This window comes from Capsicum annuum, chromosome 7, assembly GCF_002878395.1.
Source record: "Capsicum annuum cultivar UCD-10X-F1 chromosome 7, UCD10Xv1.1, whole genome shotgun sequence".
NCBI lineage: Eukaryota > Viridiplantae > Streptophyta > Magnoliopsida > Solanales > Solanaceae > Capsicum > Capsicum annuum.
The window spans coordinates 182,394,769-182,406,869 of NC_061117.1; the positions used below are offsets into that span (position 1 = coordinate 182,394,769).

Here is a 12,101-nt window from a genome sequence, read left to right on the forward strand (position 1 = left end):
ACTTAAGAAGTACATAGGTGACCCAGTAGTCGTATTCCCTACAGAGGGCCTATATATCCAGAACAACCTCTCTCTTGTAGAGCTCCCAGTTGAAATCCTTGACTACCAGACTCGCAAACTAAGGAACAGAGAAGTCCCTCTAGTCAAAGTTCTTTGGCAGAATCTGTCCATTGAGGGAGCTACTTGGGAAGAAGAGGCAGACATCCGAATCAAGTATCCTCACCTCTTCTCCGCTAATCCAGACTCAGCCCAAGGTTATGGCTTTCCTTAAGATTATTTATTTTTAAGCTTAGATTTCCACTACAAACTTGGTATCATTTACCTTTGCATATTAGTTATATGTTCATGAGTCAGTTCAGTCACGTATTCAAGTATCAGATATGCATATCAATGTAGATACTCAGCTTATCAGTACTCCTAGTCATGTATTCATAAACCATCTCAGTATATACTCATGCATCAGATATGCATGTTCAGTGTGATAATTCAATATATCAGTAATATCAGTCCTATAGTCATGTCCCATATGTTCATGTCCAGTAAGTAGATTCAGTAGTCTCTTTCGAGGATGAATGTTCCCAAGGGGGAGATATTATAAGACCCTACAAAATTCTTAGCTTAATTCAGTCCTTTAAGCCTGTTAAGGGGCCCAGACTTAGAAAATTCTAGCTAAGTATTCAGACTTAATTTATTTTTTTGGCCTTCAAAAGTTGGCAATCTCATTTCGTGACCTATACGTCCATTAAATGCTGATATTTTAGTTAATTCCTGAACAAGAAGGTCAATAGTTGTTCCCAGATGAGTTTTGGATTTTTTGGACCACGTTTTGACCATGTTTGGGATCCAAAAATAGTGAAATAATGCAATCTTGGCGTGCCGCATCGCCTATCGCGTTGGTTAATATTTTTCCCAGCTACTAGCGTGTAATTCCAGTGGACCAACATGATCATTATGCAATACATTGGATATTTCATCGATGCCATCAACGTACCACATCGATTTATGCATCGGTAGCCCAGTTATCAGTCATTAAAATACCACGTTCTTGGGGGTATTTGGGTCTTTTTCCCTCAACCCTCAGCCTCCAAAACATGAAATTTAATACTCTAGAGAGAAAATAAACACATTCTTTCTTAATTTCTCTCAAGAACAAGCCTTAGGGTTTTTAAATTTCAAATCAAGAACTCAATATTCCACCATTTATTTCAAGAAATTCTTCAACAAAGTATGTAAAGTTTTCATCTAAGGGTCCCTTCCACCCTTGGAGTTCAAGAAACTTCTTTTCAAAATATGAATTGTGATTTCCATGCCATGTTGTGGGTTTGAATGTAATCATGTTGATGTTGTGGAATGTGTTCCAAGTTGAAATCTTTATGTGTTTCTTGATATTATGATAGCATGCAAATTGAATTTTGATTCTCTTATATTGAAACCCTTGAATTATATAGTCATGTCTATTAGCATTATCGATCATACCCAAGTATAAAGGTACACCTACCATGTGTTTGATAAAATACTAAATTGAGACTATGGTGCGTTTGTGATCCTTTAGTCGTCTAAATGATGAACTTATGCTATACCCACGTGATCCTTAGAAGTAGTCCTTGCATTACAGAACTACGCAGCCAACGAAGGTTGAGACATCAAAACCTGCTGGTTGAGGGTTGATGAGGTGTCTTAACTTGATAGTTGAGGGTCCCACTATTCTCATTTGAGAACCTGCCAGATGAGGGTATCTCTTCAGTGTCTTTACCCATGGCATGGTACTGACACCCTTTCAACTAGGGGTTATAGGTTGGACTCCAAATTTATTCAGTAAAGGGTCATGTCGGTTAGATGATTACCTCCCACTGTCTCAGTCTCAGTCTTCAGTAAAGAATTCAGATAGTTTTATAGATTTTAGGACTATCAGATATAATCACTCAGCTAAGTACGGAACTCTACTAGTTCCATCAGAAATAGGACTATCAGACACAGTCACTCAGTAAATAGTATATCAGTTATCAGTAATCCATGTTATCAGTAAACTCAGTATTCAGAATCCTTATGATTCCAGTTACAATTATGTATTCATGCATGTATTCTCACACAGTTATGTTCATGTTAATCAGCCAGTTATAGTTCATGCATATGAACCCTTGCATTCAGCCATACCTCACTTTGCGTACCAATACATTCACACGTATTGACGCATACTTTTCTTTTATGCTAAGGAGTTTTATACCATAGGTTCATATGTATGAGCCCCAAAAAATTCTTAGTGGTTTAGACATTCAGCCAGCGGCAGTAGACTAGTAGTGAGTCCTCAGCATTCAAGGATATTCTTTTATTTTATTATCTCATTAGATTCAGCATTTCAGTAGATGGAGTTAGTTGGGGAATTGTCCTATAAACTCCATAGTTCAGACAGTTTAGTTAGAGGATTTTTAGACTAAATATTTAGACAATATTCAGTATTTTAGATTTTGATGTTTTATCAGACTTTATCATTTTTTTTCATCAGTATTGCAGTTTTGAACCTTATGGCATTTCAGCCAATTATTCTGCACTATACAGTATTATTACTCAGTTATTGCAGAAGGTACCAGTCATGGGTTAGCTTGTGGTCCTTCAGGACCATGAGCACCATGCAGAGACTGGGGTGCCAGACTCAAGGCATATAGTATGCTTCGTGTCTTTCATCTTGATGTGTATGTGTTGTTAGACCCCGGGTCGAATCTCTCTTATGTGACCCCATTATATGCAGTAAATTTTGGGGTAGGACCTGAAAAACTCCCTAATCCCTTCCTAATTTCCACCTTGGTGGGTGAGTCAGTTGTTGCCAAATGAGTCTATAGAAAGTGTCCTATCAATGTCCTTCATAAGATCATATTAGTAGGCTTAATAGAGTTAGACATGGTCGATATTGTCATATTCTTGGTATGGATTGGCTTCATTCCTATTATACATCTATGGATTGTCGCACTCGAGTAGTGAAGTTTCAATTTCCGGATGAGCTAACCTTTGTGTGGGAAGGTAATTCAGTTTCTCCCAATAGTCATTTTATTGCCTATCTCAAAGATTGAAAGTTGATATCAAAAGGGTGCATATGTCATATAGTTTGAGTCAAAGACACTAAGTATGAGGCTCTAACAGTTCAGTCAGTTCGTGCAGTCAATGATTTTCCTGAAGTTTATCCCAAAGATTTATAAGGGTACCTCCCGATAGGGAAATAAAATTCGGTATTGACCTTCTTGTAGATACTCTGCCCTTATCTATTTCTCCATATCATATAGCTCCAGCCAAACTTAAGGAGTTATAAGAGCAACTTAAAGTCCTCTTAGATAAAGGTTTCATAAGGCCTAGTGTCTCTCCATGGGGCACTCCCATCCTATTCATATGAAAGAAAGATGGTTCTTACGAATGAGCATTAACTATCATCAGCTGAATAAAGTCATAATAAAATATAAATACCTTCTTCCTAGGATTGATGACTTATTTTACCAACTCCAAGTTGCAAGTTACTTCTCCAAGATAGAACTTAGATCTGGCTACCACAATCTTAGAGTAAGGGAATGTGATATTCCAAAAATAGCTTTCAGAATTCGTTACAGTCACTTTGAATTCTTAGTCATGTCTTTTGAGCTAAAAAATACCCCAGCAGCCTTCATGGACTTGATGAACAGAGTGTTCAAATAGTATTTAGACATATTTATCATAGTCTTTATTGATGATATCCTTGTCTATTCCCGTAGTGAGGATGGCCACGTAGACCATCTCAGAATTGTGTTGCAAACTCTTAGGGCTCACCAGTTGTTCACCAAATTAAGCAAATGTGAATTTTACCTAAGATCAGTAACTTTCCTCGGTCATATTATTTCCAGTGATGACATTAGAGTTGATCCCCAAAAGACTAAAGCAGTAAGAAACTGGCCTAGACCTATCTTTTCGTCAGACATCAGGAGTTTCTTGGGTTTTGCTGGCTATTACAAATGTTTTGTGAAAGGATTTTTATCTATTGTGTCCCCTATATCTAGATTGACCCAAAAGAAAGTTAAGTTTTAGTGGTCAGATGCCTTTAAGAAGAGTTTTCAGGAGTTGAAGTCTTGACTTACTTCGGCCCAAGTCTTAGCATTACCTAATGGTACAGATGGATTTGTTGTTTATTATGATGCTTCTAGAATTGGTCTAGGTTGTGTTTGATGCAGAATGGTAAGGTTATAGCCTATGCCTCTAGATATATTAAACCACACGAAAATAACTACCCCACCCATGACCTTGAGCTAGCTGTTATTGTATTTACATTAAAAATCTGAAGGCACTATCTTTATGAGGTGCATGTCGATGTATTCACAGACTATAAAAGCTTGAAATATGTGTTTACTCAGAGGGAGTTAAATATTTGTCAGAGAAGGTGGTTAGAATTGTTGAAAGATTATGTCACGAGTGTGTTATATTATCTGGGCAAGGCCAATGTGGTGGGAGACGCCCTTAGTAGACTATCTATGGGCAGTGTTTCTCATGTGGAGAATGATAAGAGAGAATTAGTTTGAGAAGTTCACCAGTTTGCTAGAATGGGTATGAGGTTAACATAGCTGAGGGGAATGTTTGGGTTTAGAGTAGTTCAAAATCTTCTCTTGTTTCTGAAGTGAAAGAGAAACAAAATAAGGACTCTAGTTTGGTCAAACTGAAGGGGTCAGTTAAAGACCAAAAGGTGGATGTTTTCTCCCTAGGGTGAGATGGTGTGTTGAGATACCAGAGTAAATTGTGTGTGCTGTGCATTGATGATTTAAGGCAGCAGATTATGGCAGATGTGCATGGTGCACGTTACTCCATTCACCCAAGAGCTACTAAGATATATAGCGATTTACGGGAAGTCTATTGGTTGAGTGGTATAGAGAGAGATATCGCAGAATTTGTGGACAAGTGTGCAACTTGTCAATAGGTTGGTAGAGAACCAAAGACCTTGTGGCACATTGCAGGAGTTTTGTATTTCCACTTGGAAGTGGGAAGAGGTGAACATGGACTTTGTGATAGGGTTACCCCATTCGCATCAACAACTTGATTTGATTTGGGTTATTGTAGATAGATTGACCAAATCAGCCCACTTCCTTCTAGTTCACACGTCCTACACAACTGAGGATTATGCTAAGCTATATATCAGAGAGTTAGTTATATTAAACGGAGTTCCCTTATCCATCATCTCAGATAGGGAGTACTTATTTTACTTCTCATTTTTAGAAAGCCTTTCAGAAGGGTCTTGGTACCTAAGTTCATCTCACTTTAGCTTTTTACCTGCAGACAAATGGCCAAGCAGAGGGGACCATTCAGACCATAGGGGATATATTAAGGGCATGTGTTATAGACTTCAAAGGCAGTTGGGATGACCACTTTCCATTGATCAAGTTTGCCTACAATAACAGTTACCATTCTAGTATTCAGATGGCCCTATTTGAGGCTCTTTATGGGAGAAAATGTAGGCCACCTATCAGTTGGTTTGAAGTGGGTGAGGCCACTTTGATAGGTCTAGATGTGGTGTTTAAAATGATGAAGAAAGTCCAGCTTATTCAAGAAAGATTGAAGGCAGCTCAGAGTCGACATAAATCTTATGCAGACATAAGAAGGAGAGATCTTGAATTTGAAGTCGATGATTTTGTTTATTTGAAGGTATGAAGGGGTGAAGAGATTAGCGAAAAAGGGGAAGCTTAGTCCCCAATATGTGGGTCCGTATAGGATATTGAGTCATGTGGGGAAGGTAGCATATGAGCTTGAGCTACCTACAGACTTGTTATTAGTTTATCCAGTGTTTCATGTATGCATGTTAAAGAAGTGTTTAGGTGATTCAACTATTGTAGTCCGTCTAGAAAGAACAGATATTCAGAATAGCCTTTCCTACGAAGAACTTTCAGTAGAGATTCTTGATCACCAAATCTGTATACTAAGGAACAAAGAAGTTCCCTTAATCAAGATTCTTTGGTGAAATCAGTTAGTTGAGGGTACCACTTGGGAAACGGAAGCAGATATGCGAGCCAAGTACCCTCTTCTTTTCTCTACAAACTCATATCCACCATAAGGTAACAGTCTTCCTTAGATTATTCTTTCTTATTCTCAGATTCCAATCATATGATTATCTTCATGTCATTCCATTCATTCATATATTAGTTCAACCGTTCACCAAGCTTTAGATTTAGTCATGTAGTCATTATTTTCAATTATACATGTTAGTATATAGTTTCAACTTTTCAAAATTCTTAGCTTAACTAGTCTCATTCAAGGATGAATGTTCTTAAGGGGAGATATTGTAATATCCTATATTCTTTCAAGTTCAATTCAACTCAGAAGAGGCATCTAACAGACTTAGGACCTAAAATTTTAGTTAAGTTTTGGAGACTGTCTCATTTTTGACCTCTAAACTTTGACGATTTTATTCTCAACCTTCTCGACCTTGGAATGTAAATTTCTAAGTTGTTTTATGATCAGGGTAGTCCATAGTACCGCCTGGGTGAGTTTCAGATTTTTTGGAGAAGGTTTGGGGCATGTTTGGATGGCCAAAACAGAATGTCAACGCAATATAGATGCACCGTATTGGTGGCTGCATCGGGTAAGGAAATATAACGCGTCATTAATTGTGTCGTAGTGAGCGATCCGATGCGTCAGTACCCAGTTTTGTGTTGTTAAATGATGGGTTTATAGGGGTATTTGAGTCATTTACCCTCACCTAAATCCGCCCAAAACACATAATTTTAGCCCCAAATAGCATAGATGCTTCATTATTCATCTTTTTTCTCTCCAAGAACAAAACCCTAGCTCCAAGAATCAAGAACAATTCCATAACTCCTACTCCAAGAAAGCCTATAATTCAAAGTTTTGGGTTCAAGAAACTCAAGAAGAAGCTTCAAGAACACCATTAGAGATTCAAAAGTACAAGCTTTTACATTCAATTCATCAAGGAAGGTATGTGGGGTTATTAACAAGAATACTCCTTTCATCCTTGTTCCCAAAAATAGTCTTTAAAGTTGAATTTACATGAATTTACATGATTTGAAATTTAGGGTTCATACACAATTATCATTATTTGAAGATTATGATGTTACAAGTGATCTAAATGTTAAATTGCATCTCTATTTTTGCATGTTTATGCATGTGAATTGATTTTACAGATTTAGAATTGATTTTCATTATCTTGACTAGAATTATTAAATAATTTCAAAATTTTATTATTGAGCATGAACTTTGTGATGATTTGATATAAGTTTATAGAATGGGTTTTAAGCCCTAAGTATAAGTATTGATATTTCAAGAAGATTATGCTTTTAAGCATCTCATGATTAGTTATATTCAGATTTTGAACAAGATTTGATATTTTGATCTTCAACTAAGATATAGAATCCACTTTACAGTTTTGATTACAAATTTTATTACAGTTTAAAGTAAATAGATGCATAACTAGTTTTCATTGTAAACCCTTATGTTAGTTTTAAAGTGGATTTCCTACAGAATGAGCATACAGATTAAGGGGATTAGTATTTAGCACCGAGTTGGGTATGTTCACATGACCTAGAACTATGAGCCAATGTAGGTACAAATTACTTAGATTATTCCCATTTTTATAGATGACAGATATAGATTGTGATCACTTAGCTCAAGTTAAACTCCTTGGCAAGAGTATGACACCTCTCCCCAATGTGAGGTTTTCCCCTTAGGGGAACTAGACGTTGGACTTCATGATAGCTCATATGGTTTATGTCGGTTAGAAGAACCTCCCTAATAGAAAAGAATAATAGAAAGGATTTCAGAAATCAAGTGTAAAGGCTCACAAATTTACTCAAGTATGTTCTTATTTAAAATACATGTTACAGAATTTCAACTTTTAGTTTTCATATAATAAAGGTGATCCCTTTTTACACTTAGCTTGTATAAATTGAAAATAGATTACGAGTATAGTTTTTTAGAGCTAAGTGTCATGGTTCTTGAGATTTATACAGTACACTTTATTATTCATAATTTACGATTTTCCAGCTTTCAGTTATTCAAGCTAATGTGAGCCATTTACATTTAGCATGCATTCTTTTAAGATTTTATATGAATGTTGAGATATTGTTTTACTTATGCATTCACTCCCACATGCACAGTACATTCCAAAAGTATTGATCCACATATACGTCTATGTGCTACATTATTTAATAATGTAGGTTCAGGTGCTCAGTTCTAGTAGCGTGATTGACCGCGAGCATCTCTATCTACATCTCAACAGTTAGAGAAGCCTCATAGTTTGGGGACCCAGTTATTCAGATTTCCAATTTTATAGAGTATTTTATTTAGATATTTTCAGTCAGTTCGAGCTAACTGGGGGTCTGTCCCAGCGACTCTCTAGTTAGTAGTGTTAGAGGCTTGTCCAACTATTAGATACAATTATGTTTTTTAGTGTTGGTTGTTCAGATTTCCTAGTTAAGCACTTTCAGATATTATGTTCAGTTAAACTCAGTCCAATTTAGACAATATTTTAGTATTTTAGCATAGTGCATGCTTATATAATCTGTACGTGGGTTTTCAGTATGAGTAACAGGTTTTTAGGGTTATCTCGGGACAACTTGTAGTTCAGAGCATCGTGTCGTATCCCGAGACTCATTTTTAGGGCATTACAAACTTGGTATCAGTGTCTAAGGTTTAAGAAGTCCTAGGGAGTCAGACAAGCCACGTTACGTAGAGTCTTGATCATGGATATGAAGCACGCCACGTTTAGGAGCATGAGACTACGGGATGTTTTAGGAAATCATCCTTTTCTTTCATGATCTATCATGCTTATTGTGTCTCTATCTGCTTTAAACACATGCTCTTACGTGACATTTGAATATGCCTCCTCACCGAGCTAATGCATGCTGAAATAATAACCAGTTACCCCAGCCTACTGACCCTCTAAATGAGAATGTATCCTATGCTGAATTTTGGGCTGTCTTTCAGGCATTGGCCCAAGTTGTGACTACCAATGTTCCGGGCAACCATCAGGCAGCAGTCCCACTTCAACAGAATAGTGATTTAGCAGTAGCCAAAATTCATGACTTCATGAGAATAAATTCGCTTGAGTTCTCTGTGTCAAAAGTAGGTGAGGACCCATGTTTTTACTTAGACGAGGTGAGAAAGATCACCCAAATTATGCATGTTACTGAGGAGGAGAGTGTAGAATATACATCCTATAGGCTGAAGGATGTGGCATATGATTAGGTGGTTATGTGAAAGAATAGTAGAGGTGAGAATGCAGCTCGTATGAGTTGGCAGGTGTTTCAGGACACGTTTGTAGATAGGATCCTTCCGCATGAATTGAGATAAGCTAAGGTAGAGGCATTTGTGAACCTAAGGCAGGGCTCGATGACAGTGAAAGAGTACCGCCTTAAGTTTAATTAGTTGTCTAATTATGCCCCTGACACGGTGGGTGACCCTAGGTCGAGTATGAGTAAGTTTGTTACTAGAGTATCTAATTTGGTAGTCAAGGAGTATAAGACTGCCATGCTTATTGGGGATATAGATCTTTCTAGGCTGATAATTTATGCTCAACAAATTAAGGTAGAAAAGTTGAAGGGGAGAGAGAGGGGAAATAAGAAGGCTAGAACCAGTCAATTTGAATATGTACAGATAAGGTTTGGAGGGGAAATCATTCACAATTTCAGGGTCGCTCATCTATGCCAGCGCAATCTTCAGCTAGTGCTGCCACCCCTAGATCTAGGCAAGAGTAGTGGGGTAAAACTTCTATGTCCAGGTCTCAGAATAGTGTGAGTGGAAAATCCAGTAATCCTTCATGTGCTAAGTATGTTAAGAATAATCTTAGTGAGTGCTTGTTGGGACAGGAAGGTTGTTATGGTTATGGTAAGTTGGGTTATGGAATCAAAGAGTATCTGCATGCTAAGTAGAGAAACATGTATGTTCGTCCCTAGACTCAGGATACTAGCGCACCAGCTCCTATGGGTCGCCTAGTCCCTATTTAGGATATATCATCCAGTACCGGTGACGATCAGTGCCTGAACAAGTTTTATGCTTTACCATCTCATCATGAGAAGGAGAGTTCACCAGATGTTATCATTGGTATACTTCGTGTCTTTCATCTTGATGTGTATGTGTTGTTAGACCTCGAGTCAAATCTCTTTTATGTGACCCCATTTGTTGCAGTAAATTTTGGGGCAGGACCTGAAAAACTCCCCAAGCCCTCCCTAGTTTCCACTCCAGTGGGTGAGTCATTTGTTGTCAAATGAGTCTATAGAAAGAGTCCTATCAATATCCTTCGTAAGATCATATTTTGCAGACTTAATAGAGTTATACATAGTTAATTTTGACATTATTATTTGTATGGATTGGCTTCATTCCTTTTATGCATCTATAGATTGTCGCACTTGAGTAGTGAAGTTTTAGTTTCCTGATGATCCATCCTTTGAGTAGGAAGGTAATTTAGTGTCTCCCAAGAGTCATTTTATATCCTATCTCAAATCTAGAAATTTGATATCAAAAGAGTGCATATATCATCTAGTTCGAGTCAAAGAAACTAAGTCTGAGGCTCCAACAGTTCAGTTAATCCGTGTAGTGAATGAGTTTCTTGAAGTTTTTCCCAAAGATTTGCCAGGGGTACCTCCCGATAGGGAAATATAATTTGATATTGACCTTCTTCCAGATACTCATCCTATCCCCATTCCTCCATATCGTATGCATCCATCATTTTTCTCCCAATAGTTATATGTTGTGACTCTTTATCAAAGGGAATGGAAGATTCCCCCACCCCCATCACCACCCGATCTCGGGACCCCCCTCCCTTTCTATTCACTTTCTTAGACCATTAAAGAGTAGAGATTTACAATGAAGAGCCTTATGCTATTTCTCTCAATTGGATTATACTTTCTGCCATTGACCTTATTATCATTACCATCATCATCATCTTTTTCTTCAAATCTTCTATTTCTTCCATCCTAAATTTTGAGTAGTAACGAAACAATACTTGACATTGATAAGAATCCAATCAAAGTAGGTGTTAAATACAATGTTTTACCAGCTAAAAGAGGAAAAGAAGTTGGTCTTATTTTGTCTAAAGTTTTTAGTAGAGTTGGTTGTCCACAAGACATTATCCAAGCAACTAATGAACTTAACAATGGCCTTGCTGTGGAATTCTTTCCTGCATATCCAAATAAAACTGGTGAACTCATTCTTCGCAACAACCTCATATATGTCAATTTCCATTTTCCTAGTAATGAGATATCACGTAATTTTGCCAATTTTTCTGTGTGGAAGTTGGATGAAAAGTATAGATATGTTGTAGGTCGAGAAAACCTAGGGGATTTGAAGAATATAGAGAACTGGTTCAAGATTTTTCCACATTTATAATAACTCTCTATATGCTCAAACTCTCCAAAGTTCTCCAAAGCTATGCTCAAACTCAGATCAATGAACTTATGTGAGGAAAATGTGATGAGAAAAAAATCAACATCATGCTCTTCAAAGGCTATATTCCTTTATCAGGCTATCTAATTTTTTCCAAAGAGCCACGTTTTTCTATAGGAAAGGATAACCCAGAAAATAAAACAAGAAAAACTTCCAATCTGATCAAGAAAAGTTATAGCACATACCAACTAAAAATAACATAAAATTAGAGAAAATATTCACAACCGATTTAATTGAAAAAAAAAAAGTAAATAGAACTTTCTTACTGCTATGGGAGAAACCATTGAAGGAGAATTAAAGAGCCCCACAAATTATTCTGGTATCGTTCCTTCTTTCATTATCATATATGCCTTCAAAGAACTCATTATCTGATTGTGAGAATTCATCATTTGAGCAAAGATTTCTCAACATTGGAATGGACAAGAACCTCCACTACCTGAGCACTTGTACCACCAAAAAGAGGTCTATCTTGTTTAAAAACTCTACTAGGAATAGCTCCTAATCCCAAGCATCTCACCCTTCCAGAGTGCTATGTTCCTAGCACCTTACCAACAACATCATTTGGTGAAACTTGAGACTCATCTATGACACTCTCAAATCCAACTTAATTTTTTCCTACATATAGAAAATTTATTGTCAAAATAAATTGAAAATAGAAATTTATTTGGCATATCGTGGTTGATTACTCGACAAATGTCTATGGC

General features: G+C 37.0%; 1 long non-coding RNA gene and 1 pseudogene across 1 annotated transcript in view; one reads left to right on the forward strand and one right to left on the reverse strand.

Annotated features, from left to right (window-relative positions):
• Positions 1 to 12,101, reverse strand: part of LOC107877210 — a 36,544-nt gene that overhangs the window by 20,159 nt on the left and 4,284 nt on the right. Inside the window, exon 3 of the long non-coding RNA XR_001676247.2 lies at positions 11,664 to 12,012. This is a non-coding gene — a long non-coding RNA (uncharacterized LOC107877210). The remainder of the gene's footprint in view (positions 1 to 11,663; positions 12,013 to 12,101) is intronic.
• On the forward strand, positions 10,819 to 11,373 carry LOC124885528 (annotated as a pseudogene).